Below are 11,752 nucleotides of genomic sequence, written 5' to 3' on the forward strand. Positions count from 1 at the left end.
TCCTGATCAAAGAGTGTGCCCAGTAAGTTCCTCCAATTTGTCATCCAAAGCAGCCTTTCCTGCTTTTGGCACTATGTGGAAGCTGAAGGTGGATCCAAGAAGCACAAGACCAATCCTTTCTGTGCTGCTCAGCATCTTCACGTGTGCATTAGCCTATGAGCAAACTGTGAACCTCACAATGCTGAAATCTCAGATAAAAACTGGCATGTTTTATCACCACAGACTGAAATTACTCTTGTAAAATGGTAGAGAAATATTTCTGCATTCCAGGTCATTTAAACCATGTTGCAGAAGTACAATATAGGAAATAACACAGCAGTGTTATGGCACAGCAAATGCAGGCTTTGCTCTTGGAGACCTCTAAGCAGCATCAAGTACAGGTGGGGAAGGAACAGACCATGGAAGAAGCATCAGGGCAAGATTTTATACTGTAAGTTATTTCCCACAAACAAGGGTGGGAAGGGAGAAGGAGCAGGGATGAGAAGTGTCTCAGCCTTGGTGTTTTTTTTTGCAGCCTGTTAAAGACCAACACCTCATAAATCAGACTCAGTTTTAGTTGGCTAAGTGGGGCATAAGACCAAGAACAACATCTAAAGCAGGCCAGGACGAGGTCACAGCTGTGTGCTGGAGAAGACAGCACAAGCCCTGGCTCCCAGACACACACACACACACACACACACACACACACATACACACATTCTCCCACAGGCTTGTGGCTTTGGAATCGAGCCCAGGGGTGCACTGGGAGACCACTGTAGGGAGTGCACCCCAGGCCATGCCTGGGTGGCAGCCAGGTCCAAACTGCTTTGCAAGGAAGTGCTGCCATTCTCAGCCAATGAGCCCTCAGTGATCTGCCAGTGACTGGGGAAAACAGAGGAAAATGAAGACATTCAAGCCTTTTGTTCAGTCCTACCTCTACGAAGTAGTGACTTCCATTTCCACTGCAAATAGGAAAAAAAGTTGAATTCTGTGAGACACCTTATATCTAGCAAGTACCTTCTCCCCTTCCGAGGGCTGGAGCATTACAGCAGTTTTCCTCACAGATAATTAGCATGATAATTGCGATGTGTTTAACACACACCTATTGTGAGAGGTTGCAGCCTGCACTGATTGCTTGACTTTCCCCTGGTCTAATTGCAGTCTGTCAAGCCTGAAACCACATGTTCATACTTCGTGCTCCAACATGCAAGGCAGTGTCTGAAATGGTCTCTCATTCTCTGAGAGTGTTATTCTCTCTGGTTTTGTGTGTGAGGTTGCTGTGGACATGGGCTCTGCTGAGAAAAGTGTAATTTACTTTGCGCTCTCTCAGTATTGTGTGGTCCTCCATCAGAGAGGGCTGCTGCTGATGCAAACCCTGCCCACAGCCCTGATTGTTACAGGCTGGCTTCATGCACACACATGTGAACTGCTGATTCAGATGGATTTTTAATGAGGGGAGTAAATCCAAGAGTGAAGGAACTCACTTGCACAGCCTTGGCCAACCTGCTGCTTTGTGACAACTGGAGGCTGTTGCAGAGTGTTGGTGTTGGACACAAAAGCACTTGGAGAATATCTCTGATCCCCAGGTGAGCATTTGAAAAGAGCAAACTGTGTGGCCATTTTAATACTGAGAGGTATCCTTCAGTTAATATTAATAGCAACAGCACAGGGCAACATTTCTCAACTCATACCAGTGCTGTCATCAGCTTGTTAGATGTACACAAGAAATAAATCCTATTTTTTCAGGTAGAATGTGGAAAAATAGGTTTACTTCAGTCTGCCTCAAGTTGCACTTGAGATGGCTTTCAGATGGCTTCCTCAAAGAACAGATAAAAGAAATACATATATGGAGAGAGCCATAGATGCAGGTTCAGAAATCACATCATGAAGTCACCCAGTTCTGGTTCTGCAGTCACTGTATTGTGTGGTTTTATCCAGTGATAAATGTCCCCTGCAAGCTTTAGTAATGAAAGCTCTTAGAAGGGAGAGTTGCAACAGCCACCTAAGCTATTCCAGATAACTTTGTTTCCTGGAAAAAATAATTTATCAAGCAAGTGAAACAAAGCTGCTGGTTTTTTTTTTTTTTTTTTTTTTTTTTTTTTTTTTTTTTGTTAGGTCCCAACAGTTGCTGGGGCTGTCCAGATTTCAGGACAAGTCTTCTGTTTCTGTGAAAGCTTTTCCAAGGGGCCTCAGAAAGCACAGGAGAGGAAGAGCTGGCTGTGGCAGCAGGAAGATGGATCCTCCTGTAAACCCAGTGAGTGCCAGCTCAGAGCCAAAACCCCTGTAACAACCTGGTCCTGCAGGGGACAGCTGAGAGGTACAACTTTGAATGAAGGAGAGGGAAGAAACCAGGATAACTTGTGTGTGCCTTTTCCTTCCATGTGAATATTGCGTGGGCAGTTCATCCCTAAAAGAAGCTGCCAGCATGCAGCAGCCAATGTCACCAAGTCACCAAGGCAGGCCCTCAGTGTAGGCACATAAAGGTGAGGGGGCTGTTGGGATCTGCCCAGTGACAATTACACACGAACTACAGCAATTGAAATATGTATTCCAAAGGAACATGGAATTATAGTAATTCCAGTGAGGCATGGGATAGCTCATGGCCTCAATGGCCTGGTGGATATGGATAATGCTCCCATGTTTCTTAACAATTTAGGTGGAGGTCTTATTCTCTTACCAAAACCAGATGCTTCCTAATTGATCTGTGTATTTGTTAATTTTACCCCTGCTATTTTAAAATTATTTTGTTCTGTGTACCAGAGAGCAAATGCAGCCTAGATTAGACTGTGTAGACTAGACTGCAAGGGTACCACAGCTGTGAATAAAGTAGCTGTGTTTTGTGCAAAAGATGTCTAATTCATTATAGAGTTTCTCCTCTCTGCCTTCTCCTCCCATCTGTATGGACCTGCAGGAAACCACCCCTTGAGAACACAAGGTGAAGCCCAGAGGCAGCTCATCATGATCTTGGTGTCTGTGGTTTCTTTGACAATGTCTCTAAAAGCTATTTCTACTGAGAGGTAACAGCTTGCATTTGAAAAAAAAAAAAAATTAAAAATCTCTAACTTGTGGGAATGGTCCCAAATCTAAGCCCCTCAATGCTTCAGGTTGGAAACTGGTCTGTATGGTTGTGGTGTCACTGCAGTAATGCTGCTCTGGGAAGGGCACAGCTCTCCTTCTTCCCTCCCTGTGCCCCTGCTATGCCATGCAGCCCAGCACTCACACCCAAACTTAGGGAGCAGGAATGGCTGAGGGTTTGTTTTGCTTGTTTTGCTCCTCACATGAAGCTATACATATCCAGAGCACAACATCAAAGCTCAGCTCTGCTCCTGTGCCGCTAGCAGAGATGTTCAGCAAGTTTGGCTGCTTTGTAATGGGATAATGAAAGGTGTGAAGAAATATGCAAACAAGTAATGAAAGAAACCAAATAGATTCAAATCAGAAGGTTGAAGTGCTTTTCCCCCCTTTCTTTATATTTTCTTATTTTTTCTTTCTTTTTTCCTTTCTCGTTTTTTTCCTTTCGTTTTTTACCCCCGTTCTTTTCATGTTCTGTTTCACATTTGCACTGTGCCGTGTTCTCAAACAGGGTAATTTGCAGGAGCTTAGGAGAAATTGCTGTGACAGGCAGCATGGCTAAAGACTGTATCTTGGAATTGCCCTCCCTGGAGCAGCTGTTCAGGATGCCAGGGATACAGTACTTTTCCTGTCTGAGAAACAAAACAATAAGGCTCAAACACATGGCTTCTGGAAACACAGACAAACTTCTTACACATTGAATGTGCTGAAACTATAAACTAGATGTTAGGAGGGCTGAGCAGATTTCAAGTAGACTTTCAGGAATTTCAGAGAAGGCTCATAAACCATCTTAACCATATAAATTTTGTATTATAAAATTTATAAAATGTTTATATTGAACACACACATATATATATAACACATGGGGGTTTTATATTATAAATAATGTAATTCTGCATAACTGTATAGTTATGAATTCTACAGCAGTAATATATTGTGGATTATTTGCAATATATAGCCTATATAGTGAGATAAATGTGCAGTTACAGATTTCTGATGTATTTATAAAGAGTTTCTTGCATGTTTGTAAGCCTGTAAGCTCTGATTTGTTTTAACTATTGAGTTACATACAACTTCTCTCCAATGTATGATTCCATTTCTCCCTTGCCCCTTGGGAGCTGTGACTTTGTCTGCCTGCACATGAAAAGCTATGGCAAAGGTGTAACAGCTCTACCCTGCTAATAAAAAGAAGGCAGAAGAGAGAGGATGAGTAGGCATAAGTCACTAAAGACTCGCAGAGCTCTCATTTTGCAAAGGGAAGTCAGTGGAAATCTTTGGTGCTGACTTATGGACACCTGGGGAGCATGAAGCAAAGGAGAAACTGGGCTCCCTTTGGTCTTAAAAGTTGTGATTTAAGTTCTTATCCCCGCCCCTGCAAGGAAAGGAAGGGTTAGACTAGTACAATTAATGAGCAAAGCAACTGTATACATACAAAGTGGCCAAAAAAGTCCTCTTTCACATTTTTTTCAGTTTTCTGAGAGGCTGTTTACAGTAACCAGATATAGACTGTGGTGTGGAGAGGGATTTGATGCTTTGAAAAGAGGAAATTCCCCTCTCCCAGCAAAGGAAACGTGCTGCACCTCAGAAGGCTCAAGGAGCATTTGGCTGCTGTGTGCAGGAAAAGAAAAACATTTCATTTTGAACTTGAAAGCAAAACTGGGTTTCAAGTGAACAGCAGAGCAGCAGCATCACAAGCCAAGTTTGCAGTTTGGGTGACTTGCACAGTTCCTTCACCGAAATGTAAATATGTAGGCAAGAAAGGACATTCAGAAAGGACTTTCCCTGAGGTTTTCCTTTGAAGGAATGGGAGAAGCCTCCCCAGCTTTCGTGCATTTTTGAAATAGACCTTTTCGAAGTGAGGGCTGCAGGGGAAAGGGGGAACTGTGAGAGATGCTGGATCAGTAGCTGTCTACAAACAGGCTTTAGTGGTCTGAATGTTATGGTGCTTCTGAAAAATGTTTTTCAATCCAAATGATGCTGATTTATGCACAGAACATGCCCTTCCCTCCCAGCTCTCCTTCAAACTTGAAAATGCCGTAAAACCCCAGTTTTGAAACAAAGCTTGAGGATGCAGTGATGATCTCCTGATTTCTGTTTAGCAGCTCTGGCTTTTTTTGCCATCAGGAGCTGCTCCATAATTCTGCCTGGATTGTATCTTTTTCTCCCTCTGTCAGGTGAAAGCTCACGTAGTGTCTCAGTACCAAAGTGGCAGGTGAAGATGGGGTGGCTGCTGCACCTCCACAGAGCCTGAACTCAGGCAGTCCAGGAAATGGCTTTGCACAGCTTCACCCAAGCCTGGTGCAATGCCAGCAGAGGTTGTAACTGGGGGAAATGTGCTCTGAGAAACGTCATTGTATGTAGCAGAGAGGAAGAGAGCAGAGAAGTAACCAAGCGAGCCGGGTGTCTTTTCAATTGCAGTGCGGTTTTCAGCCCTGCTTGCCCAATTGCCTTTGCACCACAAGGCTCTCCTGCCATGTGCCCTCACCAGGGCCATGTAAGACAAGTAACACCAGTGCTTTACAGCAATAACCTCTGAGCCACACTACAGTGGATTTTTCTTCATGAAACAAGTGAGAAAAAGGGTAAATTACTCCAGTGCAGCACAATGTTATGCACAGTTAAGATCCACAGGCGTTCCAGCAGGTAGACTTGGACACCAGCACAGGTCTGGCTGTTGCAGCAGGAGGGATCCATCCACACCAAGTCAGCCAGAGCCATTTTGAAGGGAAAGCACAATTGAAAATTGAAGGGAGTGAGTCACCATTGCCTGTTGGCATAAATGCAAAGTACTTAGGAGCAGGAAGTGTCTTTGTTTTTGTGCAGGGGAGTGTGCTCAGGTCAGGTTATCACTTAGGTGCACTTCTGGCTAGCAAAATAAGGGCTAACTCCAGCAGTGTGACCATCCTACCTGAGAGGGGTATTTCATGCAGTTCAGTATCCGGTACCCAGGGTTGCTTTTTGTTTTTAACACTGTATTTAACAACACTGAACCTTAAACCAGCATCCTGCCACCTACTGCTCGTGAAAATACCAGATGCAGTATGTGCACAGCAGTCTCATTTTGGCCTCAAAAACCTCATCAAAGCTATTGGGGACTGGTGGACTGGTCAGCTCTGCACAGGCTGGGAAAAATACCCTGTGAGCCATCTGAATTGCCCTACTGGGACTCTCAGTCACTGTAATGTTGTCTGCAGCACAGCCAGCTTTCTTGGAGAACAAAGTGCAGTTTCCTTTTGTGTGCTGAACAAACAAACATTGTGTGGGAATTGGTCCTAACAGAAATATTTTTTTTTTTTTAATATCCAAGCCACTTTTTTTTTTTTTTTTCCAGAACACTGACCCTTGAGAAGGCCTGTGACTGGTTTGTGAAACTCAGAAACTACAGAGGTATGCATGGTGGGGACAGACAACTATTGCAATAACATCAGGGATGGCTCTGCATTTAAAATTAAGCATAGAAGTGTCTGAAAACTGGCAGTCTGCCTAGTGCCAGAATTTATTATGAATTTGATGTTTAGTATAGTTTAGGTTAGGAATCATCCTAACTATCCTTTGTCCTTTAATTAAATGAGAGGTCTGCCATTAGGCTCTGCTTGCCTTAACTCATGTTTTGGGCTGAGCTTGTCCTGCCTGGTAAATGGGAACACTGGAGAGAAACAGGGGAGAGAGAAAAAGAGAAGACTCCGAAGTACCTGTCTTTGCTGCTTATCTGTCTCCAGGTACTGGCTCATGGAAAGTTTTCACATTGACAGCGTCTTTCAGCAATTCTGTTCCAGCTGTTGGATGCTCAGTGCTTCACCGGGAACCTGGACACAAATTTGTCATTGTGCTATAATGCACATACAAAGCCATGGCCAGAGCATACAGATTGTAAAATGAAGGAACATAAGAGAGATTTGTGGAGATGAGGGAGGTGTAGGCTTGTACATGCAAATTCTGCCCTGAAGCATCTTGATTAATTTACTGAAATTGCTTCTAACAAAACTAAATCAATGTGAACATTTTTTGAAACAAGGGTTTTAAATCTTAAACAATGAACAAGGATCACATATATATTGAAGCCCTTCTCTAACACTTATTATTAATACTTTTGGAAATGCTGAACTTGATGCATGTATGCTAGTGTGGTTTTTAGAAATCTCTTCTAAAAAGCAAACATCACATCTGAATCAGTTTAAACCCTGCATCTTCAAAAACTGCTGTGGATACATTAAGTATATTAATATATATCTTAACATGTTATTAGAAATATAGATATTTAAGTTCAAAGACTTAATTTATATTTAAATTACTGTGTTTTAAAAACTTATAAACAAGACTAGTTGAGCAGGTTTAATCAAAGTCAATTTTATTGAGAGTAGATATGCAGTGATACCAGCTCCTAAAGCAAAATATGTGAGCTCATCGTTTGCTAGATGCATTGAGCTGATTACTTCATTTATCACTTCTGTTTTAGGCCTGCATGTTTGGAGTAATTAGATTTTATTTTTTTTTCTAAAGTAAGATGAGAGGTGGGAGGACAGCTGTAGTACCAAATACAAGAGATAGAATATGAATGCCATGTTAAATAAAATCATATCATTGGTGTCTGTACCCTGGTAAGAATTATCATCTATTCTACATATCCCAGTGTTATACGTATTTGTTACAAATATGTGTCCAAATTTACCGTAGTTATTTTCCTTAAATATTCCCCCATACTGCAGTGGATTTTTAACACAATTTAGAAAACTGGAGTTGGGTGCAATACTCTGCCTTGATGAAGGGTCTTGTTTGCCACTGGCCCACTCAGCAGTCTCACTGCTGATCCCTGCCTGGCTGTGTCCCATGGCTCTGATGCCTGTCCACCCCAGACCAACAGCCTCTTCAGCCTGTCTTGCAAATAAATCAATTAGAAATATTAGTTTCATCTTACTGCAGGGAGTTGTGTACAATGCCAGCCATGGGCATAAAAAAAATCATGCATTGGTTGCAAAAATAAGGCTGGGAAGTTAATGTTGTTTTCATTCTTTATCTATATACATATATATTTATGTGTATTACATACACATGCACATATATATATGTGTACTTGTTTGTGTTGACGCTTCAGAGCCTTTGGGCTCTGTCTGTTTTGCATTTGCCACCTGTTTAATTTCTTTCTTTTTCCTCAGGTACCAGAGTGCCTTCCTGTTTAGGGATGTAACATTGCTAATGTGCCAGAAGTGGGGATTGAGGCCAAGTTTCTCCCTTCATGCAGGGCAGGTTGTCACACAGGAACCAGGAAAAGGTAAGTTCTGTCCCTCCCATCCTGTGGAGATCCCTGCAGAAGTCACTCTGCTCTGTAACCTCTTTCTGAAGACTAAGAATACAGGTTTAAAAGCCAGAAGACTTCTGGAAAACCGCTTGTGAGTCAGCGAGTACCCAGGGGATGAACATGGCTTTACTTTGTATTCAGAATAAGCCATTTAAACTTGGAAGTTTTCTCTCTTTCTCTAGAATGAAAGCCACTTTCTGTTTCAACGTTTACAACTCTATCAAGGACATAACTTTGCTACATAGAAATGGGTCTGTATTACCAATGCTTGGAAATCCTGTAGTCTGTGTTTTCCATAAGCCTTCAGAAACTTGACTGTCCCGAGGGCTTTCTGCTGGAGTAATTGAACAGCCATGCTGCAAAAATGGCAAGGTAAGCAGCCCAGCAGAAGATACAGTAGCCAAAACTCTTATCTCAAGACCCATTTCTTGGACAATTGCATCAACTTCCCTCAGTCAATAATGAGTGGTATTTATAAATTCACATACAATACAGAAAGGAAATTTGATGCACTGTTGTGATCAAAGTTTAATTGTGCTTTTTTTCTCCTTCTCCTGTTTAGAGAACTGGAGTCAGTTTGCATGTATCTGTGTCCCTCTTCTTATTGCTGAGCCCAGCACTGTTGATAGCCTTGAGTATTTTTTAAGGCTGTTTCTTAAGATAAACATTTTGCACAACTTCCCAGAATGCAAGTGTTCAACTTAATTTGCCCAGAGCAGCAGTGTTTGTTAGCAGGCTGCTCCTTTATAGGCGGGTTCAAGTTCCAATTCACTACATCATAAATGAATATATAATGAGAAACTTTTTCTATGATCAGAGATGAAATCCCTGCCTTATTGAGGACTGTGCAAACAAAACTTTTGTTGATTTAGTTAGGTAACATTCAGAGGTTAATCCCAAATCTCCTGCTTCTTAAATAAGAAGCATCCTACCACTGAAAAAATAGGAAGGAAATTACATATACTAATGGAAATGCCCAAAATGCCTGAGCACCCTCACAACACCTTTAAGAAGTGGATCATCAGCTTTTCAGTGTTTGAGAAGCAGAGAGGAGAGGTTTTGTCCACATGCAGAATTCAGTCTGCCTTCCCTTCCAGTTATGTTTTGTGATGTGACACAGTGCATGTGTTCTTCATCACCAGCTTGGCTGCAGCAGGTAAGTGCTTGGCTTCATATCAGGAACACAGCTGCCAGCCAGGAATTTTCCTCTACTCTTGCAAAAAGTAGATACATTTTCAATATGATACTAGACAGGAGAAAGAGAAAGCATACATATACATATACATATACATATACATATACATATACATATACATATACATATACATATACACACATATATATAAAAATATATATGAATACATGGGTTGTTTAAGACTATAAAACGCACCACACTACTGAGTCTTATGGGTGTTTTCTTAGCAAAGGCCTAATCAGGAGAGGAAACAGAAGCTTATTGCCCCACCCACCCCAGTAGCCTCTGCGAAAGCCATTTATCAGAATGTTTCTCAACCTCATGTTGGCAGCTTTAGGTTTTTGCAACTTTTTAGGGGTTACAGGTGATTATGGTGGTGCTGGGGTGATGGCTGGACTAAGAGACATTGAAGATCTCTTCCAACCTTGATGATTCTGGGATTTTCATTAAAATGAAAGCCTCGAGAATTATTTTCTTAGCTTTACATTGTGGGATTGGGATGTTTAATTAGATCTTGGCAAATTTCAGACTAAACTTGCAGCAGATCATTTTGGTGGTGGTGATGCCGATTGGATTTCACATTTGTCCTGTTCTATGGTTTTCCCATAAATATTTCTGAAATAGTCTCTCAAGTGTATCTCAATTATCACTGGCAGAATTGAAATAAACAGTTCTTAGTGGCCCAAGAGCTTTCTAATCCAAGTTGAGTAAACAATCCCAAACCCAAACCATTTCTCTGAAGGCAAGTTTATTCTCTAAAGGAGACTTCAACTGAAACCCTTCATATTTAAACATATTAATTGTAGGCCTCTCCTGCCAACAAAATGAAGGACGTTCAATTCCAAGCAATACCTGCTGTAATTTAGACTTAACTGCTGAAAACAGTTCTTAACATTACAACTTTGCAATAGTAAATAAAGCAGAAATCTTAGCTGAAACCGAATCCGAAGCCAGAAATCAAGCTTCACGTGCACTCTTTTGTGTAGTATATTATGAAATGTGTCTCAGATAAAGCTGATTGCCTTAACACAACTAAAAACCAAATTTATTCTGACTGCATTTATTAAAATCTATGCTTACATGTGGCTCTGATTTGACTGAGTAACTTTTAACCTCCTTTAGACATCTTTTACTGTATCATGTAGTGAAAAATACAATGAATGCTTGACAAACTAAACTGGACCTCTGTGGTACAAAAATAGGGGAGATACAAATGCAATTTAAAAATAATTGCTTGAGAAAATGAAAAAAAAAATCAAGGATAAGATAAGCAGAATAAATAGTAAAATATATCCATTTTTCGTAATTCACTCAGGAATTCCCATTTCCCGCAATCACTTAGAGCAAAAAAGCTTGACATACTCTTAATTTAAAAATTAGAAACTTAAACCCCAATAGAAATAAACAAACAAACCAGCAATAGCAAAACCCAAATATAACAGTTGTGTCTCAGACAAATTAAACTCATGACTGCTGTGGGGCCTGTTTATGGCAGTTCATTTTGGCTGTGGTTTTTTGGTCTGGGTTTTTTTCCCATTTTTTTATTTTACTATGTTGCTGTTGTTTCAGGGTTCTTTTTTATCTGAGATTTTTGCTGTGTCTGCACAGCACTGGCAGTTTTCTGTACGGCACAATTGTGGTCTTATCTTTAGGGAATTTCCCTTCATTTAGGAAGCTTTATTAGGACAGAGCATCACTTGTTAGCCAAATTTAGAAAATTCGGGTGGTCCATAAAAATTGTGTGGACACAAACACTCTGTATTTCACTCTTAACAATTCACCACTTTTAAGATCCCGGCACTGGAAACAACTAATTTCAACACTGAACCTCAATGTTAAGGATGATTTGTTAACTTTTTCACAACACGTTTTGTTTCTGCCTGCTCAAGTATTGCTTAGACTTCCTGATTTCAAAATCTGGCCGGGAACTCGAATGGCCTTTCTGGAAAAGTTGCCCCAAAAGCACCTGGGTAACCACACTGCACACTGCTGGTTTGTAGCCCATTTTTTATTTTCCTTTGGAGAGAGTGGGTGTCCTTTTACTGCACTTTTATTACCGTATTTTTACCATATTTTGGCTTTGTCGAGTGCTTGAGGTGCAGCGTTGGGGGGAGCGCAGCCTGTGGCTCTGTCGGTGTAGGAGCACTTGTCTCACCGCTTTAAAAGCCTCCTCTGCTTTTTTTGATTTTTTTTTTTTTTTTTTTTTTTTG

The 11,752-nt window shown here is 41.1% G+C and overlaps 1 long non-coding RNA gene across 1 annotated transcript; it reads left to right on the forward strand.

The window, feature by feature from the left end:
* Window positions 1–2,134: 2,134 nt before the first annotated feature.
* Window positions 2,135–8,321, forward strand: LOC146768027 (uncharacterized). Its single transcript, XR_014953980.1, has 3 exons — window positions 2,135–2,233; window positions 6,383–6,438; window positions 8,205–8,321. It is a non-coding gene; the product is annotated as an uncharacterized LOC146768027 (long non-coding RNA).
* The last annotated feature ends 3,431 nt before the right edge of the window (window positions 8,322–11,752 follow it).

This window comes from Lonchura striata, chromosome 3 (assembly GCF_050655825.1).
Source record: "Lonchura striata isolate lonStrDom1 chromosome 3, ASM5065582v1, whole genome shotgun sequence".
In the NCBI taxonomy this organism is placed as follows: domain Eukaryota; kingdom Metazoa; phylum Chordata; class Aves; order Passeriformes; family Estrildidae; genus Lonchura; species Lonchura striata.